A 27,012-nucleotide genomic window follows, 5' to 3' on the forward strand; every position below is an offset into this window, starting at 1 on the left:
GACTCATACAAAGCATAAGTATTGTTTAGCTGAAAGATGCAATGTGTTTCCTTTTCCTTTAATGCTGTTTGAAATCAGGATCAGGGTTAATATTACTGGCATACCGTACTGTGCAAAAGTCTTGGGCATATGCAAAAGAAAATCTGTAAAGTGAAGATGCTTTCAAAAGTAATGAAAAATTACAAAATATTGAAAAAATTGCTATGAAGAGAATAAAACTAAATCAAATCAATATTTGGTGGGACCACCTTTTGCCTTTTAAACTGCATCAATTCTCTTAGGTACACTGTTGTGCAGTTTGTTAAGAAAATTGGCTGGTTGGTTGTTCCAAGCATCTTAGAGAACTTCCCACAGTTCTTCTATGGACTTTGGCTGTCTCGCTTCCTTCTGCCTCTCCTGGTAATACCAAACAGCCTTGATGATTTTGAGATCAGGGCTCTGTGGAGGCTTTACCATCTGAAATTATATTAAAAAAATCTAAGGTGCCTAAGACTTCTGCATAGTACTGTATGTCATGAAATTTGTTGTTTTGTGGTAGCAGTACATTGCAATACATTAAAAAAATCTAAATTACAATAGGAAATGTATATACAAATATTAACTTACAGAAGTAGTGCAAAAAGAAAGGAAACTAGTGTGTTAGTGTTCATGGGTCCATTAACCATTCAGAATCTATTGGTGGAGGGGAAGTAAAGATGTTGACTGCTTTTGCCGTTTTCTGTTTTTATCACTAAATGCATTTTCACCTGGAATAAAATCTCTCGGTGAGATGGGAATTTAAAGTTCAAAGTAAATTTATTATCAAAGTACATATCTGTCACCATATACAACCTTGAGATTCATTTTCTTGTGGGAACTCACAGTAAATAGAAGAAACACAATAGAATCAATGAAAGACCGCATCCAATAGGATGGACAAAAAATCAAGGTGTGTGTGTGTGGGGGGGGGAGAAAACACCAACAAACAGTGCATATACAAAAGGAAAGAGAAGAAAAAATAAGCAATAAGCATTGAACATGAGATGAAGAGTGCTCGAAGCTGAGTCCACAGGTTGTGGGAACTGTCCAGTGATGGGGTGAGTGAAGTTACATGACAGTATGCTCTCTGTTTCCAGAGCCTTTTATCTGTCTGTCTATTTAAAGATACTAGGCTCCTCAACCCATGCTGGCAGCAACCCCCTATTTTACCCCAGCCTAATTACGGGACAACTTACAATCACCAATTAACCTAGCAACCGTGGGAGGAAACTGGAGCATCTGGAGGATACCTATGTATTCCACGAGGAGGATGTACAAACTCCTTAAAGAGATTTGAACTCCAAACTCTGACGCCCCGAGCTGTTAAGTTGTTGAGCTAATCGAAGGTGTGGAAGAGCAGATGATGGAAACTATAGGCATGGGAAGATGTCACTGGAGGGGTGGTGGGTCAAGGGTGGGGGGGTCATGGAAAATTGTTTTTGGAGATGATGGATGCTGTGCAGGGAATGGGCGTGTCAGAATGCTGAAAGGAATAGGAGGGGGAGATGTGATTGATGGTGCTATATTGCTGGACGAGGAAGAAATAAAGGGTGATCCATTGAATATGGAGGCTTGAAAGATGAGGGCAAAGGGAAGCTGATTGTTTTTCTGGAATGTGGGTGAAAGTGTGATGGCAAAAATCCAGATGTATAATGCGCCCTGCGAACCATGAAACAAGTAAAAGAAAACCTAACAGAAGCCCTGGTATAGAAGGTGCATGTATGGATATGAAGCATTTCAGGAAGTGGATCATGAGTGGATGGAAACAATGTGGCAAGGTGTATGGTTCTGATAGCTTACAGTAGATATTGACTGACAACCTGTTTTGGTAAAGCAGCTAGAGGAACTGATGAAGCGCTAGTGATAGATTATGTGAAGGAAAGAGAAGGAAACAACCTGGAGTAAAGCTGAGTAGATTTGGAATGCAGAATGGTCCATGTTTTCCATGTAAAATGCAATTATATGTATAGTACATGTTACCATAGCAATATATTTTATTTAGAGGAAGTGGATTCAAAGAATGTAACATAAGAACATTTTTCAAAAAATAAGCTAGGACTACAATCTATAAATTCACTGATGACACAACTGTTGCTAGAATCTGAGATGGTGAAGAGGAAGCAACAACTTTATATTCAAAGTCAGTAAGACCAAGGAATTGACTGTGAACTTCAGGAACAGGAGTTCACACATCAGTCCTCATCAGAATCAGAATCAAAATCAGGTTTTTCAAGGGGTCAGCAATGGAAAGAGAGAGCAGCTTCAGGTTTCTGGGCCTCAACATCTCACAGGATCTATCCTGGTCCAACATATTGATGCAATCATGAAAAAGCACACCAGTGGATATACTTTATTAGGAGTTTGAGGACATTTGGAATTCAGCAGGTCAATGAGATCCATGGAGTTGCAGGGATGTTTGAAGTTTCATGTCAAAAAGCTGCACCATGACTGGAGTCCACTAGGACCTTAGGATCTGGTTCTCACTTGATGCTCCCTGCCTCTTAACCAATACTCCATCCATTTGTTATGCCCAATATTAGGGGCTCCAGAAAATCAAAAATAGCTTCAGATAATGAAAATATAAGGTTTAAAAAGAACGTTTTGAAAATACTGAACAGGTTGGCAGTATCTGTGGAAAGAGAATAGAGTTAAGAACATGGACAATACATAGGGGATGCCTGACCTGCAAAGTTCCACCAGCATTTGTGTGTGTGTGTGCTGTCTGAAAATATAAAGCTTAAAGAGAAAGATTTGGAAAATACTCAGCAGGTTGGCAGTACTTGTGGAAGGAGAATAGAGTTAAGAACATGGACAAAATGTAGGTGATGTCTGACTGACTGAGTTCCACCAGCATTTTGTGTACGTTGCTCTGGATTTCCAGCACCTGCGGAATCTCTTGTGTTTAAAAGCATGGACTTTTATTTTGTGATTTAATCTTTGGTGGGACTCCATCGAGCATCTGGAAAATTACATCGTTTTCCTCCATTCACTTTGATTAAAAAAAAATCAAATAAATTTGTCAAACGTGACTCCTACTTCATGAAACAATGCTGACACAACTTGATTAGATTATGATCTTCCAAATGTCATGGAGTTTTGCAACACAGAAATGGGCCCTTTTGCTCACAATGTCATGTGAGTATCATCCACATCTATACAGTGAACTAGGCTACATAAATCTACAGACCAGGGTAGGAAGTGTTCTCAGATATTTTCCCTCCAGTGCAGACCCAGCAGGTACATTTGTGCAGAAGTAATTGTAGTCAATAGCTTGTGTTCCTGAATCTGCAGAAGAAGTTTCCCCTCATGTTCTCCTTAAAATTTTCACCTTTCACCCACAAGCCATGATCTCTGGTTGTATTCCCACCCAATCTCAGTGGAAAAAGCCTGCTTGCATTAACTCTATCTGTACCCCTCATAATTTTGATACCTCTATCAAATCTCCTCACAATCTTCTACATTCTAAGGAATACAGTCCGAACCTTTTCAATCTTTCCTTATAACACAGGTCCTCCAGACTCGGCAACATCCTTGTAAATTTTCTCTGTACTCTTTCAAACTTGTTTGCATCTTCCCTGTAGGTACGTGACCAAAATTGCATGCAATACTCCAAATTAGGCCTCAACAACATCTTGTAACTTCCACGTAACATCCCATCTCCTGTAATTAATACATCGATTTATGAAGGCCAATTTGCCAAAAGCTTTCTTTATGACCTTATCTACCTGTGATGTCATTTTCAACAAATTCCCAGATCCCTTTGATCTTCTACACTCCTCAGTGTCCTGCTGTTCATTGTGTAAGATCTACTTTGGTTGGTCCTACTGAAGTAAGTGTAAATAAAAATATAAATCCTGTAATGTAAAGAATTGTGGAAGTGAATAGGAAGTGAGAGGCACAAGTAGAGATGAAGGAGGAACATGAAATAGTGAGCATTAACTTTTTCAGTCCCCTGGGTTTGGGAAGTTGTCAAATGATCTGACTAAAGTGAGAGGTTAAATGCTGAAATCATTTAAAAAAAAAGTCCTGGTAAGAAAAAAATCCAAAATGAGGAGGTATAACCATGAAGTCATGCCAATGCCAACTAATTCAGGGCTGAAGTCAGAAAGAACTTTATCTGTACAGGATAATTAACTTGAGGGTATTGGTGTAAACTGTGGCCTCCAAGGTAAATGGTTATGTTCAATACAAAAAGTTAAGCTCAAAAATCTAGGCTGATCCACTTTTCTAATGCTGAGAGAGTGCTCTGCATCACAAGAGCCGAGTCCATCCAAATGTCTTATGTTCACACCTGGAAGAAGGGCAGAGGATCTCTCCTCTGTTGGGGGTGTAAATGGAGATGGTAGGTAAATGTACTCAGGGTTCAAGTCAAGCAGGGTCTAGTTGAATAGGAGAATTTACTCTCTTGCTGTATCCCTGCATTGGATTTGTGCCAACTGTACCAGGACATTCCGTATCCTATCTGGGCAAGTGTGAGGTGTTGCACTCAAAGGTCAAAAGAAACAATAAGGTATACAGTGAGTGGTCAGAAGATTGGAGGCATTGGTATTTGGAGGGATCTTGGGGTGCTCCCTGAAAATGGGTTGGTAAAAATGGGTCACAGCATACTTGCCTTAGTTGGTTGGGGTGCTGTGTGTACGAGTCAGGAAGTCATGTTCAGCTGTGTAAAACATTTGTTAGGCCATGTTTGGAGTATTGTTTGCAGTTCTGACCAGAGGAAAGTTGTGGAGGAATTCAAGGAGGTGCAGAAGAGGTTCACTAGGATGATGCCTGGACTGGGGAGTATTAACCATAAGGAGAATTTGTTCAATCTTGGATTTTTTTTTTTCTCTGGAACATCACAGGCTAAGTGGAGAAGTATATAATAAGAACCAGGAGTGGTTGGTTGTCTTTTTCCCAGGACAGAAATGTCAAATTCTGGAGGACACGGCTTTAAGGTAGGAGGTGGATCTTTTAAGGGGGTTTTGGAAGGCAAATAATTCCGCACAGCCTGGAATGCACTGCCAGTGGAGATGATAGAAGCAGATATAACAGCAATGTTTAAGAGTCACTTAGACAGATACACGAACAGCCAGGGAATAGATGGATATCGATCATGTGCAGGCTCATGTGGGTAGTTTCATTTGGCACAGTCAGAGTCAGTGGCATGGGATGAGGGCCTGTCCCCATGCTGGACTACCAAATGCTCCATGTACTTCACATCAGGGGTGGAGAAGAGATAGTGTTGGTGCAGTTGAAAATTAGATTAACCACGATCAGAGAAATTTAGTGGATACTTCTGAGTGTACATTGGTCTGTAGGGAAATTTTTAATTTCTAGTAGTAATTTTGTTTTCTTTGGACCTTCTTTCAGTGCAAAACTTTGCCACAAGGTTAAGAGCAGCAGAACCACTTCAACCGTCATAAAAACTACAGTTTTATTTATTCACTGAACAGCCAGTTTTATTACCTCAGTTTCCTTTAAAGAAACCTATCTAAAGGATCAAAACTCAAACTATATTCATTGTTTTGTTTCTTACTCTAGAACTCATGTTCTTAGTAGTTATCTATCTATTTATTAAATTATCTATTTGCACAATTTCTCTTCTTCTGCACATTGGTTATTTGTCAGTCTGTGGTTATCTATGATTTTTCCACAAATTCTATTGCTTTCCTTTATTTTCCAGTGAATCCCTTCAAAACAATAAATCTCAGGGTTGTGTACAGTGATGTAGCCCCACCCTCACCAGACTCATTTGCAAAGTTGGCTTGTTAGCCAGCTCTGCTAACAGCCACTGGTCTTGGTGGTGAGAAGACCACCTTTCATAAACAATATATGTCTAGGGTTGGTATGATTTGGGGTTCAACTAAACAGGAACATTGTGATGCTCCAATTAAAGAAAGCTCAATTTGTGCGAATGCTGCATAAATATTGCCCATACATAATTGTTGGTCAGCAAGAAATAACAAGTCGTACACTGTATAGAATTATTAAGAAAGTGTATTTACAATTTTCAGCTTTATTGAACAGTTGGTAGGAAAGAGTAAAGAAAAAAAATAAAAGGGCCCATTACAATTAAACCAGTTCAAACGTGAAGTTAGAACTCATCCTGGAGTTGTCCTTTTTACTCACCTGCTGGACCCACAGCCTGTGTGAAAGTACACACCACATTCCGAGCTTCACTTGAAATCAAATGGGCTCTGTCTTAGGAGTATTTGCCCTTCTTCCTTGGAGCCATTCATCTGCACAAAGCACTTCGTGCAAAGGGGTCGCATCTTCCAATGGCATTCTCAACCATCTTCCCTCCTGTCCTCTCTGCAGCTCCTGCCAGAAAATGACCCGTGAACCACACTGTCCGTCACCAAAGCTCTCTAGAACTTTCTCCCAATTCCACCATCTTGATTGGCTGACACAGCATTCCTAAACATTCTACCAGCAGGATACAGTGCTTCTGTAGAAAACAGCTGAAATGAAATGCTTATGGAATAGCAATATGGATCTTAACCAGGACATTACAGAGATGTACATGTACTTTGATAATTTATTTTGAATGTTGAACGTTGTTCTCCCTGAGATCTGTGACCTCAAATGCAATTTCTCCTGTGTGTCTGTTTTGTCCGTGGAAGTCAGAGTCCAGGTCACTCCCAGTTTTTAGCCTCTCGATTAGCCCAGTCTGCTGATAACTGATGCATCTTGATCTAATGCTCATGCTGTAATGAGGTAAATACAATGAGGAAGTAACAGAATCCATTGTGAGTAAAGTAGCCTTAGAAGCTTATCCTACAATCGGAGTTGATATGATTGGAAAATAGTGTTAAAAATTTATCAGCAGCCTTTTAAGGATATAATGCACTGGATGCATAGTGGAGAGCTGATAAATTAGTATTTTTACATTTCCAAAAGGCACTTGACAAAATGCCACCACGTCTCTCCAAAAGGGATAACTTCACTCAACTTCAATCACCCCATCACTGTAATGTTCCCACAACCTATGGACTCACCTTATAAATTTACACAGTGTGCTGTCTTTTGCACGTTGGTTGCTTGGCCGTCTTGTTGTGTGTGGTCTTTCAGAGATTTCCAGTTCTGTTTCTTTATATTAACTGTGAATGCCCGCACGAAAGGGAATCTTAGGGCTGTATATGGTGACATATATGTACTTTGATAATAAATTTACTTTGAACTTAAACAAAAGATTACAATAAAAGGTAAGAATACATGGCTTTAGGGTAATAACATTAGCCTGGTTAGAGAACTGTCTAACAAAGAAAACAGAATGAAGATAACTGGTTAATTGAAGTTTGGCAAGCTGTAGGTACCACGCACTACAGAGATATCAACTATTTGCATTCTATATTAATAACTTAAATGATGAGACTCTGTATTGCCAACAAATCTGCTGACAAAGTTAGGCACAGAAGTTATTTATAAGGAAACAGCCTGAAGAAGAATATAAGTAGGTTAAACCAGTGATGAAAAATTGTTAGATTAAGCATAGAAACATAGAAAATCTACAGCACAATACAGGTCCTTCAGACCACAAAGCCGTGCCAAGCATGTCCTTGCTATAGAAATTAACTAGGGTTACCCATAGCCCTCCATTTTTCTGAGCTCCATGTACCCTTCCAGGAGTCTCTTGAAAGACCCTATCGTATCCGACTCCACCACCATCAGCGCCAGCCCATTCCACGTACTCACCACTCTGTGCGTAAAAAAACTTACCCCTGACATCTCCTCTGTACCTACTTCCAAGCACCTTAAAACTGTGCCCTCTTGTGTTAGCCATTTCAGCCCTGGGGAAAAGCCTCTGACTATCCACACGATCAATGCCTCTCATCATCTTATACAACTCTATCAGGTCACCTCTCATCCTCTGTCGCTCCAAGGAGGAAAGGCTGAGTTCACTCAACCTATTCTCATAAGGCATATTTCCCAAACCAGGCAACACCTTTGTAATCTCCTCTGCACCCTTTTTTTTAAATTAATTTTTTAATGAATTTCTACATTGGAACAAAAAAAACCAACAAAAAGGAGATTTATACAGTGCAAAACTGAAGTGTCTGATGTACAATTGATAACAGTAACGAAGAAGCACCCAAAATAAAATCATATAAAGTTAGTTTCCACCCCACCCTCTCACTACACACTCCAAGCCAACCATTACGATATAAAGAAAAGTTAATCAGAGCTTTTGTCGCCACAGAGCTGTGAATATATAAAAAAAAGTATATTGCCTACTGTACCCTTTCTATGGTTTCCACATCCTTCCTGTAGTGAGGCGACCCGAACTGAACACAGTACTCCAAGTGGGGTCTGACCAGGGTCCTATATAGCTGCAACATTACCTCTTGGCTCTTAAACTCAATCCCATGATTGATGAAGGCCAATGCACCATATGCTTTCTTAACCACAGAGTCAACCTGCGCAGCAGCTTTGAGTGTCCTGTGGACTCAGACCCCAAGATCCCTCTGATCCTCCACACTGCCAAGAGTCTTACCATTAAAACAACATTCTGTCATCATACTTGACCTACCAAAATGAACCACTTCACACTTATCTGGGTTGAACTCCATCTGCCACTTCTCAGCCCAGTTTTGCATCCTATCACTGTCCCACTGTAACCTCTGACAGCCCTCCACACTATCCACAACACTCCCAACCTTTGTGTCATCAGCAAATTTACTAACCCATCCCTCCATTTCCTCATCCAGATCATTTTTAAAAATCACGAAGAGTAGGGGTCCCAGAACAGATCCCTGAGGCACACGACTGGTCACCAACCTCCATGCAGAATATGACCCATCTACAACCACTCTTTGCCTTCCGGGGGCAAGCCAGTTCTGGATCCACAAAGCAATGTCCCCTTGGATCCCATGCCTCCTTATTTTCTCAATAAGCCTTGCATGGGGTACCTTATCAAATGCCTTGCTGAAATCCATATACACTACATCCACTGTTCTTCCTTCATCAATGTGTTTAGTCACATCCTCAAAAATTTGATCAGTTTCGTAAGGCGCGACCTGCCTTTGACAAAGCCATGCTGTCTATTCCTAATCATATGTAGCCCCCCTGGCCATCCTCAGGGTCGCTCCGCTCGCTGTCGTCTAGGGAAACAGCCCTCGGCCCCGGCAAACTGGGTAATTAGTTTGTGTGGATGCTGTGTGATGTACCCCACCCCGCCCAAATAACAGACAATACACCAGATACGATTAAATGATTTACAGTTTATAGATTTAACTGGAACTATATAATTAATAGAGAATAAAATATAAAAGGAAAATAAAAGGCGCCACACTTATCAAAGTTCAATCTCTTCGTGCACAAAAAAAGTTTGAGCTCAAGACCCTTCTTCTTCTTCCTTCGACCCCTCGGACCACCTCAACCAGCCACCTGAGACCAACAACGGTGGTTGACCAGACGCTCTACACGAGTCCGTCTCCATCTCCTCTCCTCGCTGAACGCCCTCCTCGGGGTCCGACCCCGTTAGCGGACATCACAGCACCTGCTCCATCCTCTGTCTCTCTCTCTCCCGCCTTCTGCCCCAAAACCCCGTGCATACAAATCTTCCAGATACACCAAAATCATAACAACTATCGCAATTGGCTAATAGCAACCTGCTATCTATACTAACCCAAGCAAATGTCTAGCTAAAGACTTTCTCAGCATTTAAAATAACAAAGAAGCATTCCCGATTATAACATAACAAAGAAGCCATTTTAATTAGCCTCTGCAGTAACATAAAAGACGAAACCCCCTTACACTCTCCCCCCTCCAAATAAAGTCATGTCCTCATGACTTCTAAGTAACTCGCCAACCAGTCCTGCAGACACACAACACACACATACACAGATACACACAGTGACAGTGTTCCCCAAATAGTGGACCTTACGCCCGCCCCACGGGCACTACATAGACCAACCTGTCTGGGAGCTTCTTAACCCTCCGAGACCTCCGTACGCCTTCACCTAAATCCAAAGGCTCAGACACTACTAGGGATATCTCGGGCCTGCTTGCCAACTCCTCTCTCACTCAGGCCACCATTACAGCTCAGAGCCCCCTGTCCCGCGTCCGGGGCCCCACTTCTTTTCCTTCCTGGTCCTGGCGTAACTCAGACTGCCCACAGCTAGCCCTCCCCACTACACCTGACTCAGTGGGAGGAGGGCCAAAGGTCTCTTCCTCAATCACGGGGAAGTTAGCAAAAGGCAGCATGTACCACATGTCCAGCACATCATCCTTCGAATCCGTATCCGTCCTCATTCCCTCGATCGGTAGCTGCTGTTTAAGTTTCTCCAAACTGAAACATTTAGCCGGGGCTCCCCCTTCAGCCTCCTGCAGTCGAGACATCAGCTTCTTCGGGGACTCCTTCAACTCTCGCCACAGCCTCAGTAGTTCTGACTCAGGGTTCATGGCCATCTCAGTCTGGGACGCAGTTACCCCACCAGCTTCTTCCACCCTGACCTGAAAAGCAGCAGTTAAAGAATGTTCAGCCTCCGGTTGTTTCTTCCTGATGACGTCTTCCAGGTCAACTTCCAGTTTTTCCACTTCATTTAAACTGTCGATAGTCACCTTCAGGTTCCTTTCAAGCGTACGCCTCCCTTTTCTGAGATCTGTTCTCCACTTCTTCAGCTCCTCGGGAGTGTAGTCAAACTCCCCTGCCTGGGCTTTCGGTTTTCTGTTGGCCTTAGTCAGAACACTTCCTTGACCTTCCCCAACTTGTAAGTCTTCCAGTCTTTTCTGAATCGATGTCTTGAGTTTCTGCTGATCCTTTCGAAGATGGGCCCTTGTTACTTCTTGCTGGATTAATTCATCAGTACATGACCGCAGTGTCGGCTCGGAATTCCGTTGCTCCTTCTCCACATTGACGAGCGTGAATTCCAAGTCTGCAATGGTCGCCCCACAAGTGCGGCACTCAGTCTCCGGCCGGCATTTCTGAGCACTCAGTTCAGCGGTGCAAATCCCCTCCCTCCCCTGTGTCTCATTCAGATTGACGACCTGGGTTTCCATCCCCAGGTCCACCACCGTCTGTTCCAACACCAGGAAGTTCAACTGGTATGTGGGGTCATTTTTCTCACATTGCACCAAACTCATCCGGCCAAAAACTCCTCCACATTTGACACTTCACTTCGGTCGCCCAGGCTCAGCCACTCGCCTCACCTCATACTCCCCCCAGGCGAATCCAAGCTCTAGGCGGTCATCCACATACGTCAAAACTCCACACACCTTCACTTCCCCCATGGTCTTCCTCATGCCCCGCGGGAAGGATGCAGGGGCTCCGGATATGCCCTTGGGCATCTTTTCGGATCGGAAGAATCCTAGGGAACTAATAACGGCCGTCTTCGCCTCTACAGCTGCATTCCTCGGGATCTGGTAACATCCACTCCTCAGATCCAGCACATTAAACCACATTGCATAATCCACACACACACTGCCTCTATCTTCCACGGCGCCAGGGTCCAGTTGCCGCGACCTCTCTCTCACTGAGGTGTCTTCAGCGGTCAGCTCCCCTCCCTCGTGGTAGTTCGGAGCATCTACTAAGAGGGTCTCACCCTCAGCTACTTTCCCCAGGCCGTACCACCGCTGGGTCTCGTTTAAATTCGGTACTGGCTCAAGGCTGCTACACACGTCCTCAGAAGCAACTTGACCCGCTGGGTGCCCAGACAATGCCCCCATGAACTCCAGGGTCATTAACCAATCATCGTCTTCTGGATAATTACTGCCACTAAGTACCCCAAGTCTCCAGTGCCCTTGCGGTTGTCAGGGGTAAATGCTTCAGACACCGGTTGTAAAAACGAACTGTACAACAACTTGACCTGCGCCCCGGGGTCGAGGATGGCTTTAGCATCGCTTCCCTCTATCCGTAACGACACCCTGGGGCGTGGTCCCTCTAAGCCTTCAGGAATAGGGTCTTTTCCTTTCGGAAGTTCCTTGGTACATTGCTGGGAACGTGCTTCCCCAGAGACCCCAAGCCGTTCCCCCACTGGGCCTCCACTAAGTTTCCCGACACCTCTCTGATCAGCCGAACAACTGAAGGAGGGGCTGATTCCCTGAAATGATCCCCCCTGGCAAGCAATTTAGCTGCCCTCCTAGCCAGAGAAGACACACTGAAAACTTTCCCACCTCTTTCAAATAATTGACAGCTATCACTACGGTGTAAGTGAACCTGACAGCTCTAACACCGTCACCAGCCCGCCTACTTAAACTTTCAACCAATCCCTGTTGCTCTCCCTCAACCGAGCACTGCCACTCATCTAAGAACTGAGAAATCCGCACCGCCCACATCTCGCACGCCTCTGCCCCTCTTGGGGTGGACACTATCCCAAGCGCCAGGTGGAGCCTGCCAGACACTATTCGCAGACACTACCTCCAACTCAGACGACTCTTCTCTCTCTCTCTCCCAACAGCATGGACAGCCCCGAGTGCCACTTCCAACTCGTCAATGCCAGCCTGAACTCGAACAAAGACCGCACCCACAACGCATACAGCAATCACCAGCAAATAACCCACAGACACACACATTACTGATGTAAACAGGGCACCCACACAGCATATCAGTAGACCCAATCCCGGACAAAAGCCCACACAATGTAGCCCCCCCAGCCAGCCTCAGGTTCGTTCGGCTTGCTGTCATCTAAGGAAACAGCCCTCGGCCCCGCCAAACTGGGTAATTAGTTTGTGTGGATGTTGTGTGATGTACCCCACCCCACCCAAATAACAGACAATATACCAGATACAATTAAATGATTTACAGTTTATAGATATAACTGGAACTATATAATTAATAGAGAATGAAATATAAAAGGAAAATAAAAGGCGCCACACTTATCAAAGTTCAATCTTTTTGTGCACAAAAGAAGTTGGAGCTCAAGACCCTTCTTCTTCTTCCTGCGACCCCCTCGGACCACCTCAACCGGCCGCCTGGGACCAACAACGGTGGTCGACCAGACGCTCTACACGAGTCCGTCTCCATCTCCTCTCCTTGCCAAATGCCCTCCTCGGGGTCCGACCCCGTTAGCGGACATCACAGCACCTGCTCCATCCTCTGTCTCTCTCTCTCTCTCTCTCTCTCTCCCGCTTCGGACCCAAAACCCCGTGCATACAAATCTCCCAGATACACCAAAATCATAACAACTATCCCAATTGGTTAATAGCACCCTGTTATCAGTACTAACCCAAGCAAATGTCTCGCTAGAGACTTTCTCAGCATTTAACGAAGCATTCCCGATTAACAAAGAAGCCATTTTAGTTAGCCTCCGCAGTAACATAAAGCACGAAACCCCCTTACACATATTATGCCTCTCCAAATGTTCATAAATCCTGCCTCTCAGGATCTTCTCCATCAACATACCAACCATTGAAGTAAGACTCACTGGTCTATAATTTCCTGAGCTAGCTCTACTGCCTTTCTTGTATAATAGAATAAGATCTGCAACACTCCAATCCTCTGGAACTTCTCCTGTCCCCATTGATGATGCAAAGATCATCGCCAGAAGCTCAGAAATCTCCTCCCTTGCCTCCCACAGTAGCCTGGGGTATATCTTGTCTAGTCCCGGTGACTTATCCAACTTGATGCTTTCCAAAACTCCAGCATATCCTCTTTCTTAATATCTATATGCTCAAGCTTTTCAGTCCACTGTAAGTCATCCCTACAATCATCAAGATCCTTTTCTGTAGTGAATACTGAAGCAAAGTACTCATTAAGTACCGCTGCTGTCTCATCCGGTTCCATACACACTTTTCCACTGTCACACTTGATTGGTCCTATTCTCTCACGTCTTATCCTCTTGCTCTTCACATATCTGTAGAATGCCTTGGGATTTTCCTCAATCCTGTCCGCCGAGGCCTTCTCATGGCCCCTTCTGGCTCTCTTAATTTCTTTCTTAAGCTCCTTCTTGCTAGCCTTATAATTTTTTAGATCTCTATCATTACCTAGTTTTTTGAACTTTTCATAAACTCTTCTTTTCTTCTTGACTAGATTTACAACAGCCTTTGTACACCACTGTTCCTGTACCCTACCATACCTTCCCTGAATCATTGGAACATACCTATGCAGAACTCCATGTAAATATCCCCTGAACATTTGCCACATTTCTTCCGTACATTTCCCTGAGAACATCTGTTGCCAATTTATGCTTCCAAGTTCCTGCCTGATAGTCTCATATTTCCCCTTACTCCAATTAAATGCTTTCCTAACTTGTCTGTTCCTATCCCTCTCCAACGCTACGGTAAAGGAGATAGCATTGTGATCACTATCTCCAAAATGCTCTCCCACTGAGAGATCTGACACCTGACCAGGTTCATTTCCCAATACCAGATCAAGTACAGCCTCTCCTCTTGTAGGCTTACCTACATATTCTGTCAAGAAACCTTCCTGAACACACCTAACAAACTCCACCCCATCTAAACCCCTCGATCTTGGGACGTGCCAATCGATATTTGGGAAATTAAAATCTCCCACCACAACGCCGTTATTATTACACCTTTCCAGAATCTGTCTCCGTATCTGCTCCTTGATGTCCCTGTTACTATTGGGTGGTCTCTAAAAAAACAACCGGTAGAGTTAATGACCCCTTCCTGTTCCTAACTTCCACCCAGAGAGACCCCGTAGACAATCCTTCCACGGCGTCCTCCTTTTCTGTGGCCGTGACTCTATCTCTGATCAACAGTGCCACGCCCCCACCACTTTTGCCTCCCTCCCTGTCCTTTCTGAAACATCTGAAACCTGGCACTTGAAGTAACCATTCCTGCCCCTGAGCGATCCAAGTCTCTGTAATGGCCACAACATCATAGCTCCAAGTACTGATCCACGCTCTAAGATCATCTGCTTTGTTCATAATACTCCTTGCATTAAAATGGACAAATCTGAAACAAGGCTTCGAAGAGAACAGGTGGATGCAAGGAACGTAGGTAAGTTCATTCCTTATTTATTATTTAGCTCTAGAGAGAACGGGGGAAATGTCTACAGAGCCAGTGTTTTGTTTTGGGTGTCAGATGTGGGATATCTAGGAGACTTCCAGCCTCCCCAGTGGCCATATTTGCATCAGGTGCATCGAGATGAGCTCCTTAGAGACCGTGTTAGGGATCTGGAGCTGCAGCTCAATGAGCTTCAGCTTGTTAGGGAAAGTGAGGCGTGATAGACAGGAGCTACAGAGAGGTGGTCACCCCAAAGCTACAGAAGACAGATAAATGTGTGACTGTGAGGAGAGGGATGGGGGAAACGTCAGATAGTGGAGAGCACTTCTGTGGCTGTCCCTCTCAACAATAAGTACTCTATTTTGAGTACTGTTAGGGGAGGGACAACCTACCTGGTGGAAGCCACAATGGCCGCACCTCTGGTACTGAGTCTGGCCCTGTGGCTCGGAAGGGTAGGGAAGTGAAGAGGATGGCAGCAGTAATAGGGTACTCTATAGTCAGGGAGACATATAGGTGATTCTGTGGATGTGAAAAGGAAACACGGATGGTAGTTTGCTTCCCAGGTTCCAGGGTCCAAGATGTTTCTGAATGCGTCCCCAATATCCTGAAAAGGGAGCGTGAGCACCCAGAAGTTGTGGTACACATTGGTAACAATGACATTGGAAGAAAACGAGAGGAGGGCCTGAAAAATTAATGTAGGGAGTTAGGAAGGAAGCTGAGAAGCAGGACCTCAAAGTTAGTAATCCTGGGGTTGCTGCCTGTGCCACATGACAGTGAGGATACGAACAGAATGAGGAGGCAGATAAATGCGTGGCTGAAGAATTGGAGTGGGGACAGGGATTCCAAATTTCTGGATAATTGGGACCTCTTCTGGGCAGGTGGGACCTGTAGAAAAGGGACGTGTTGCACTAAAATCTGAGGAGGACCAATATCCTTATGGGCAGGTTTGCTAGAGCTATTGGAAGTGGTTAACCTAATATGGCAGGGGTATGAGAACTAGTATGATAGAGCTAAAGATGAGCCAACAGGTTTACAAGCAGATGATGGGGGTAACATGAACGTAAGGAAGGACAAACCAATAATTGAGTACAACTGTGGACAGAGAGAAGAGTTAAGTTGTACCACAGAAACAAAATTCAAAAGGATGAAGAATGCAGGACTGAAGATCTGTGTTTAAATGCACGTAGCATTCAGAATAAGGTGGATGGACTCAGAGCGCAATTAGAGATTGGTCAGTATGACATTGTGGGCATTTCTGAGTCGTGGCTGAAAGGAGGCCATAGTTGGGAGCTTAACATCAAAGGATGTACTTTGTATTGAAAGGACAGGCATCGGCGGTGGTCTGGCTCTGTTGGTAAGAGATAGAATTACATCTCTAGAAAGAGGTGACATTGGGTCAGAGAATGTTAAATCTTTGTGGGTTGAGTTAAGAAATTGCAAGAGTAAAAAAAACACTATGGGAATTATATATAGGCTTCCAAACAGTAGCCAAGATATGGGGTTATGATTGCAAAGGGAGCTGGAAAAGGCATGCAATAATGGTAATGACACAATTATAATGGGGGACTTCAATATCCAAGGGATTGGGAAAATCATCTTGGTCTTAGATCGTAAGGGAGGGAATTTGTTGAATGCTTACGAGATGGCTTTTTAGACCAGCTTGTGTTGAGCCTACTCAGGGAAAGGTCATCTTAGATTGGGTGTTGTGTAATAACCCAGATCTTATTAGGGAACTTAACATAAAGGAACCTTTATGAGGCAGTGATCATAATATGATTGAATTCATACAGCAATTTGAGAGGGAGAAGCATAAGTCACATGCGTCAGTGGTGCTGGTGGCATCCGTTAGTCTCGCGAGACCATGGATCTGTGCCTGGAAAGTTCCAGGGCGCAGGCCTGGGCAAGGTTGTATGGAAGACCGGCAGTTGACCATGCTGCAAGTCTCCCCTCTCCATGACACCGATGTTGTCTAAGGGAAGGGCAAGGGCCGATACAGCTTGGCACCAGTGCCGTCGCAGGAGTTGCCAGAACGAGGTTGTAGGCAATGTCAGACTGGATTTGTCCTCAGGGTTTACTCTTGAAGCCTTTCCCATGAGTGGGCATGGCTGCAAGGCAGCGGAGGTTTGAAATCAGTTTTCCCTCTCTTAGATCGACTGCCTTCCCAGGCTGACGAGCTCCACCTACCTGACATGTATCAGTATTGCAATGGAATAAAGGGAATTACAGAGGCCTGAGACTGGAGCTTGCCTGGCCTCAGGCCTCTGGAGGATTGGTGGGAGATACTGGCAGAGATGACAGCAGAGCAATGATGGCTGAAGTTTCTGGAAAAAGTTCACAAGGCGCAGGATAGATATGTCCCACAGGGGAAGAAGTTCTCAAGTAGCAGGGGTAGGCAACTGTAGTTGACAAAGGAATTTAAGGACAGCATAAAAGCCAAGGAAAGGGCGTATAAGGTAGTTAAAGTGAGTGGGAAGTTGGATGTTTGGGGAGCTATTAAAATCTATCAAGAGGCAACTAAAAAAGCTATAAGTAGAGAAAAGATGAAACATGAGGGGAGACTAGCCAATGATATAAAGCAGGATACCAAAAGTATTTTCCGTTGTATAAAGAGTAAACAGGAGGTGAGACTTGATATTGGACCACCAGAAAATGATGCTGGTGAGGTAGTAATGGGGGACGAAGACATGACAGATGAACTTAATGGGTACTTTACATCTGTCTCCACCGTGGAAAACACTAGCAGTGTGCCAGTGGTCTGTGAGTGTCAGGGAGCAGGAGTGAGTGCCATTGCTTTTACAAATGAAAAAGTGGAAGGCAAACTCAAAGATCTTAATGTGCATAAGTCCTCTGGACCAGATAGACTACATCTCAGAGTCCTGAGAGAGGTTGCTGCAGAGATAATGCATGCATTGGTCATGATCTTTCAAGAATCACTTGATTCTGGTATGGTCCCGGAGGACTGGAAGATTTATGAAGGGAAGAAGGCAAAAGAAAGGAAATTATAGGCTGGTTAGTCTAACCGCAGTTGCTGGGAAATGTTGGAGGCTATTATTAAGGATGAAGTTTCAAGATACTTGGAGACTAATGATAAAATAAGTCAAAGTAAGCATGGTTTCTGTGAAGGGAACTCTTGCCTGACAAATCTGTTGGAGTTCTTCGAGGAAGTAACAAGCAGGGTAGACAAAGGAGAGGCAGTGGATGCCATTTACTTGGATTTTCAGAAGGCATTTGATAAGGTGCCACACATGAGGCTGCTTAACAAGGTAAAATCCCATGATATTACAGGAAAGGTATTGGTATGGATAGAGGATCCAGGCAGGAGGCAGTAAGTGGGAATTAAAGGGGCCTTTTCTGGTTGTCTGCCGATGACGAGTGGTGTTCCCTAGGGGCCGGTATTGGAGTGCTGCATTTCACTTTGTTTGTTAGTGATTTAGATAATGGAATTGATGGCTTTGTGGTAAAGTTTGCAGATAGTACGAAGATAGGTGGAGGGGTAGGTAGAGCTGAGGAAGCAATGCGATTGCAGCAAGCCCTAGACAAATTGGAAGAATGGGCAAAAAAGAGGCAGATGGAATATAGTGTTGGGAAATGTATGATAATGCATTTTAGTAAAAGGAACAATAGTGCAGACTACTATCTAAATCGGGAGAAGGTTCAAACATCAGATGTGCAGGGGACTTGGGAATCCTCGTGCAAGGCTCACAGAAGGTTAATTTACAGGTTGAGTCTGTGGTGAAGAAGGCAAACGCAATGTTGGCATTTATTTCAAGGGAAATAGAATATAAAAGCAAGGAGATAATGCTGAGCCTTTGTAAGACACTAGTTAGGCCGCACTTGGAGTATTGTCAACAGTTTTGGGCTCTATGTCTCAAAAAGGATGTGTTGTCATTGTAGAGAGTCCAGAGGAGGTTCACGAGGATGAGTCCAGGAATGAAGGGGTTAACATATAAGGAGCATTTGGTATCTTTGGGCCTGTATTCAGAGGTATTTGGAACAACGCATGGGGATCTCATTGAAACCTACCAAATGTTGAAAGGAATAGATAGGGTGGGTGTAGAGAGGATGTTTCCTATGGCGATGGTATCCAGAGCAAGAGGGTCCAACCTTAAAATTGAGGGGGGAGCCTTTAGAACAGAGGTAAGAAGGAATTTTTTTGGCCAATGAGTAACAAATCTGTGTAATGCTAAGCCACAGACTGCAGTGGACGCCAAGTCCGTGCGTACATTTGAGGAAGTTGATTGTTCCCTGATGGTTCAGGGCATCAAAGGATATGGTGAGAAGGCAGGTGTATGGGGTTGAGTGGGATCCGGGATCAGCCACGATGGATTGGCAGAGCAGACTTAATGGGCTGAATGGCCTAATTCTGCTCCTATATCTTATCGTCTTATTGAATCCAGAAAATTAAAAAGGTAAGTTCAGCAAATGACTAGGAAGTCAAATGAACTCTGTGAGTGAGGGAGGCCTCTGACAGTCAGGGTTGACCATGGATGTTGCATGAGGGAGATACGCAAGCCTGGGCAGTACGATACGGAGTGCAAGAGGTAGCAGGCTCTCCCTCTCCATGCATCTGATGAACCCAAAGGAACGATAGAGACCAATACCATTTGGTACCCGCAGCATTGCAGGACGTGCCACTCAGCATTGAACTCAATGTAGGACTGCCTTAGGGACTCTGGATTTTCCCTCTGGTCCTACTTCTGAAGCCTTCCCCATGAGTGGGTATAGCTGCCAGGCAGCGGAGGTTTGAGATCAGACTTTTCCTTCTAGTTGAGCTGCCAACCATGGCTGACGAGCCCCATCTGCTCGAAGCGACTGGTTTTAGGCGCCAGTAACCTGCCTTTGCCCTTTTCCTGTCAGTAGCTCCTTAGTAGCTGAGCCACGTCTGAAGGCCAGGAACTGGCCTTGATTGTCAGAGGGTATTCGAGGCGCATGCCAATGGGCGCATTTAATAGGTAGTGGGAGCTAATTCCCACTATCTTCCCTGGCTATAACAACCTTAAGGTCTATGGGCATATAGGTATATTGCAAGGGAACGACGTCTAAAACTTAAGTCTTCCTATAACTTCCTATAACTATGATATCGCTGACACCTGTAAGCTGACACCTATCGCTGAAACCAGTTTTGGTTACCTTACTTAAGAAGTAATGCAACATTTTCATATGATGTAATCTGACCTTTCCGAATCTTTTTTCTAAACTTAAATTATATGAGGAGAGGAGCGGAGTTAACGACATTATTGAACATGTCCGATATAAGCTGTTGGTCTAGCCCTGTTTTGTTTTTTTTCTTGGGTTTTTTTTTCTTTTTTTGGGGGGGTTTTTTGTTTATATATATTTTTTCTTTTTATTTCTTTTTTATTGTTTAATCTCATTATGAGTTTGGAAGTTTTTTATATCTATGTTACTTAAAATTCATTTTATATATGTTGATGAACATTTTTCCAATCTCCGTGTACCAACTTTGTTATTGAGTTTGTAATTTTGAAAAATTAATAAAAAGATTTAAAAAGAAAGAAAGAAAAGAAGTAATGTATTTAGATGGGAGGCTGTCAACCATCTTGTCCTTTCATTGTTAAAGTTTAGATGAATGACGGCTCGTCTGACTGAAAGATAAAAGTTTTCAGGTTGAGACATTGTTCCTAGTGAAAGATTCTAGAACTAGTGTACAAAGTTTCAGAATATGTTGCTCATGAAAATGTAATTCTTCTCTTAGAGGTTGTGAAGCCTTGGAATCCTTGACTCAAGAGAACTGTGGAAAAAGAACGGCTAAAATCGCAGGAGGCCATGACATCACAGGTGTATGGTTTGCAGCGGGATCAAGCGTGGACTTGTGACAGAATTAGAATAGGCACTTTCTTATTTAACATTGGACCAATCCACGACTCACAGCTCTATGATGCAATTTTCTTTTTCTTCAGCTTGAGTAAGTCGGCAGAGCAGGCTCAGGATTAATCTTCATTATTTGCTAGGCAACCCTTATTTGTCTGGGCGTTAAGCGATTGTACTTGTGCCCTCGCAGGGAGCTCCCTGGTAACTTTCTGCCAAAAATGCCTGACTATAAATCTGGAAGCTGTGTGTTGGATATAGGGGTTATGACCAAAGGGAAAAAATTGCTGGAGTTGCTGAGCACTCTAGTGCAAGGGTGTTTATTAGGTGCGCCAAAAATCAAACTTACAAAAATTAATGAAAATAGTGAAAAGAAAACTGCTGATATTTGCAAACAGGTAGCTACCAGAAAACACAATATTAGCTCTGTACTATTTTGTCCAGTGTGAGCTCCACTCAGTCCCTTTGCCTCTCTCTCTCTCTCTGTCTCCCACTGAGGGCAAAAGAGTCCCATTTATTATGCACCGGTAGATACAATCTTTAATCACCCACAAATTTAACTTAAGACTACACATTATGAGGATATACTGGGGAAGACGCTGAGGTGCACACACTCAGTGCAGTGACAGCAGAATGACAAGGTAACATTTGTGTGTGTGTAAGTAGCACCTTTACCAAGTGCTCTCCGTCACAGGGTGCAATGCCCCCTGGCACAAACAGCATATCTCCTATGGATATTGTTCTTTGCCATCTTGCCATCTTGCCCAGGTCCCGCTGACCCCTTAGGATTACTCTCCCAAACCTTCCCATCATTGTAGCATCTTCGCATTCAGTAGCACCACCTCTGCCCTGTAGCTGAAAGATTACTAACGGTAACGTGGCTTGTCCTTTTGGCAGCTGGCTACGCAGATTGAATCTGTTGAAGTAAATGATAGCAACAACAAGAAGCTGAGCAACACACAAAATGTGGAAGGAACTCAGCAGGTCAGGCAGCATCTATGGAGGGGAATAAACAGTCGATGTTTCAGCCGCGGACCCTTCTTCAGGAATAGAAAGGAAGGGGAGAGAGGCCAGAATAAGAAAGCGAGAGGAGAGGAAAGAGTACAAGCTGGCAAGTCGTGGCTGAAGCCAAGTGAGGGGGAGGGTAGGTGGGTGGCGAAGAAGGTAATGAAGAGAGAAGTTTGGATGTGATGGACGGAAAACCTGAAGGGCTGAAGAAGAAGGAATCTGATAGGAGAGGAGAGTGGACCATAGGAGAGAGGGAAGGAGGAGAACACAGGAGGAGGTGAAGAAAATGAATTTCAGGGTTGTCTCTGACAATAAATTTACTTTGAACTTTGATGGACAGGTGAGGAGAAGATGAGGGGTAAGAGAGGAGCCAGAGTGGGGAATGGAAAAGAGAAGGGGTAGGGGGAGAAATGACCAGAAATTAGAGAAATTGAAGTTCATGCTGTCAGGTTGGAGACTACCCAAATGAAATACGAAGTGTTGCTCCTCCTACCTGAGAGGAGGCCATAGACCAACATGTCAGAATGTGAATGGAAAATGGAATTAAAATGTATGCTCACTGGGAAATCCCACCTGTTGTGGCAGACGTAGCAAAGGTGCTCGATAAAGTGTTTTTCCCCATCTATATCAGACCTGGCTGATGTAGAGGAGACCACACCAGATACATACAGTTGATGACTCTGACAGATTTGCGGGTGAATGTTGCCTCACTGGAAGAACTGGTTGGGGCCCTCAAAGGTGATGAAGGAGAAGCTGAAGGGTCAGGTATTGTACTTGTGCCACTTGCAGGGATAAATACCTTGCGGGGGGGGGGAGATCAGTGAGGAGGGATGTGTTGACAGGGGAGTTATCGAGAGAACAAGCCCTGTGGTGGGTGTGGGGAAGTGGGAAAGATGTTATTAGCAATAGGATCCTGTGGTGTAAGTTGCAGAAAATAATAAGCTGGATGCAAAGGCTCATGTAGGTAAGGACAAAGGAAACTCTATCCCTGTTACGGTGATGGGAAAATATGTAAGGGTGGATGTCTGGAAAATGGAAAAGATGTGGATGAGGGCAGTATTGATGGTAGAGGGAGGGAAACCTCATCCTTTAAAGAAGGAAGACATCTCAGATGAATTTCTTCCTATCTCAGAACAGCAAGAATATTCAGTAGGAATATTTAGTATGGCATAAACAGGGTAACCTGAGGATGTTCTGTGAACCCTATGGTTCAAGTTAGTTAATTCTGAAACTTCTAAGTTTTTTGGGAATACCTGCACTGCTATTTTAGCTGTGCATTAGTGATGGCTGTTGACGATCATGTCATGTCCAACAATGACTGGAACCCTCTGTGAGGAAGTGGAAAAGCTGTTGCACTGGAGTGGTTCAACTCTCTGAACTTCGGAGGTCTGAATCCATTTGGTATGAAGAAGTGTCACAAACTAGGGTCTTCCTTGGTTGCAGTAGATGACCATGATGTCCTCTGTGCCTTGTTATGCCCTTCACTCTCCTCGCAATATTGTAAAGTAGCCTTCCTGGTGATTGGATCACACTGTAGATCTCATTCGCCCAGTTGGGCAGAGATGACTTTGCATGCTAGGACAAGCATATCCCTATCTTACTGGGGTATGAAACCGCCAGCTACCCTCACCTGGTATAGCTCACCTGTTGAAGTGGTGTAGTGGGGTGCGGCCTCTGTCGCATGCAGATAGCTATTTGGAGCCACAAGTGAGAGTCAAGTATCCAGTGGGACTAAAGTTGAGTGAGTTGCCCCAGAACGGACATAAAAAACCCCTTCATCAGAGGTGCTACCCTTTCCTGGGCACCCCTTACACGTCTATACGCTAAATTGTAATATATAAAAAAAACTTTCTTTTGAAAGAATAAGAATCTACTGGCCATTGTGATTAAGGGTATTGGAAATTGTGATTAAAAGTATTATAGCAGTCCTCTGAGTAATCAGGCAAAGTCAGCAAGATTCTTTGAAGTGGAAAGGTTGGGCCCTTTGAGGAGATTACATATTAGATTCTGCAGCTGCTGGAAGTCCAGAATAACTCTCACAAACTGCTGGAGGAACTTAGCAGGTCAGGCAGCATCTATGGAAAGGGATAAAAAGTCACCGTTTCAGGCTGAGACCTTTCTCAGGACTGGAAAGGAAGGAGGAAGAAACCAGAATAAAAAGGTGGGGGCGGGGAAGAAGCATAACCTAGAAGGTGATGGGTGAAGCCAGGTGGGTGGGGGAAGGGGAATGAAGGTGATGGGTGAAGCCAGGTGGATGGGGGAGGGGGAATGAAGGTGATGGGTGAAGCCAGGTGGGCGGGGGAAGGGGGTGATGGTGACGGGTGAAGCCAGGTGGGCGGGGGAGGGGGAATGAAGGTGATGGGTGAAGCAAGGTGGGCGGGGGAAGGGGGTGATGGTGACGGGTGAAGCCAGGTGGATGGGGGAAGGGGGGTGAAGCCAGGTGGGTGGGGGAAGGGGGGTGAATCCAGGTGGGCGGGGGAAGGGGGAGTGAAGGTGCTGGATGAAGCCAGGTGGGTGGGGGAGGGGGGATGAAGGTGATGGAGGAAGCCAGGTGGATGGGGGAGGCGGAATGAAGGTGATGGGTGAAGCCAGGTGGGTGGGGGAAGGGAGGGGCAAAGGTGACGGGTGAAGCCAGGTGGGTGGGGGAAGGGGGGGATGAAGGTGACGGGTGAATCCAGGTGGGCGGAGGAAGGGGGGGTGAAGGTGATGGGTGAAGCCAGGTGGGCGGGGGAAGGGGGGGTGAAGGTGACGGGTGAAGCCAGGTGGGCGGGGGAAGGGGGGGATGAAGTGAAAACTGGGAGGTGATAGGTGGAAAAGGCAAGGGGCTGAAGAAGGAGAAATCTCAAAGGAAAGGAGAGTGGGCCATGGGAGAAAGGGACCAAGAGAGACATCAGGGAGAGGTGATATGCAGGTAAGGAGAAGAGAAAATGTAAGAGGGGAGCCAGAGTGAGTAATTGAGTAATGGAAGAAGAGGAAAGGGTGTGGGGAGAAATTACTGAAAGTTAGAGGATTGATGTTCATGCCATTAGGTTTGAGGCTATCCAGACAGTATATGAGGTGTTTCTCTTTCAATCATTGGCAAAAGAGGAGGCCATGGGGATAAAGAATTAAAATGGCTGGCCACTGTTTTTGTAGATGGAGTGAAGGTGCTTGACAATGTAACACCCCCTCCCCCCCCAATCTATGTTGGGTCTCAGCAAGGCAGAGGAAGCTGGATCATGACCACCAGATACAGTAGGTCACCTGTAAATCAGTTGGGGTCAAGTGTTGCCTCACCAGGAAGGACTGCTTAGGGCATGGAATGGAGGTGAGGGAGGAAGTGAGTCGGCAGTTTCGCACATCTTCTGCTTCAGGGTTAAGTGCCAGGAAGAACCGTCATCTACTGTAAATCAAAGAGAACTGATGGATATATGGGTCCAGAAGGCATTTGGTAAGTGCTTAATGAAAGGGTATTGCAGAAAATGACAGTGCATGCTGTAGTAGATAACATATTGATGCAGGTAGAAGGTTGGTTGATGAAGGAAAAACAGAATAGGTTGTCTTCTAGTTCAATGAGATGCAATTATTGGTGTGTTATAGGGAATGGTACAGGGCCTCAGTCATTTATTGGCCTGGAATTCCCTGGCTTGTTCTTGTAGACCTCCTTGAACAAAGGCACAGCATTACTTGCTCTCTGGTCTACTCACACCTCACCTGTGCCTAACAAAGTTTAAAAAAAGTCTTAGCCGAGGAGCTAGCAATTCCTGTTTCCATAATTCCTAGGATACATCTGGCCAGACCTTGGGAATTTATCCTCCTTTATGCACTTCAATACCCCTCCATGTATTCTTCTACTGTTGATATGCTTTCAGGTCTCTCGGTTTGGACCCACCAAGGATCCCAGATAAAAAAGCAGAGCTTCCCAGTGGCCAAACATTTTAATTCTGATTCCCATTGCTGTTCCAACATGTTGGCACATGGCCTCCTCTTGTGCCATGTTAAGGCCACCCTCAGGGTGGAGGAGCAACACCTTGTATTCCATTTGGGTAGCCTCCAATTGGATGGCATGAGTATCGATTTCTCCATCCAGTTTAAAAAAAAATCCATCCCTCTTCTATTCCTCTTCCATTCCTCTTCCTCTTACCTCTTCTCATCACCTGCCTATCACCTCCCCTGGTGCCCCTCCTCCTTCCCTTTCTCCCATAGTTGACTTTCCTCTCCTATCAGATTCCTTCTTCTCCGGCCCTTCACCTTTCCCACCCATCTGGCTTCACCTATCATCTTCTAGCTAGCCTCCTTCCCCTCCTCCCACCTTTTTATTCTGGCATCTTTCCTCTTCCTCTCCAGTCCTGAAGAAGGGTCTCAGCCTGAAACATCAATTGGTTATCCATTTCCATAGGTGCTGCCTGACGTGTTGAGTTCCTCCAGCATTTTGTGTGTGTGTTGCTTCATGATATCATTGCTTTCTTCCCTGAATTTGTGAGCTTCCTTCTCTACAGTAACTACATGCTCTCAGTGTTTGAGGAACAACTTCTACCCCTTTGTTATCAGATTTCTGGTGGTCCATGAACCTATGAATGCTACCATGAATGTTATTTGTCATTGTCATAATTTATTTTTGTAACTTGCAGCAATTTTTGCTGCCACAAAACAAATTTGGTGACATAGTAATAAACCTGATTCTAATTCTGATGACGATCTCTCCGATCTCTTGTAGTTCCACAGGTAGATTACCACATTGTTCCTTAAGAGGGTGTACTCTCCTCCTTGGTATATTTCTGCTCTTAGTATACTTAAGGGATATTAATATACTTAATATACTTGGGATTCTTCATCTACTCGGGCATAGATACCATGTTTTTTTTTGCCCTCAAGTTTACTCCTGCTTTTCTTACTCCTCAGGTGATTTCCATGATCCCGACTGCTTATATGTGATGTATGCCTCCTGTTTCCTGAGGAGAGCCTCAATCTCCCTTATCAATCAGAATTCCTGGATCCTTCCAGCCCTCCTCTTCAACTTAATAGAAATGTGCTGATCCCAAACTCTTCCTATCCCATTTTAAAAGCCTCCCTCTTACCAATTGCTCTTTATCTGCTATGCAAATATTTATCACACAGGTATATATTTTTCAAAAATTAACATTTACACCATGGTCTCTGGTTTTTATGTTAACTTTCTATAGAGTGGGGTGTAGAGGTTTTGCTGGCTGCTCGCGGTGCAGAACCTACTCTCCCCTTGGCGTTATGGGGGCTGCAAAGAAAAGAGTCATCAGGATTGTCACAGAGGCTGCT

The sequence above is a fragment of the Mobula hypostoma genome, chromosome 5 (genome assembly GCF_963921235.1).
Source record: "Mobula hypostoma chromosome 5, sMobHyp1.1, whole genome shotgun sequence".
In the NCBI taxonomy this organism is placed as follows: Eukaryota; Metazoa; Chordata; class Chondrichthyes; order Myliobatiformes; family Myliobatidae; genus Mobula; species Mobula hypostoma.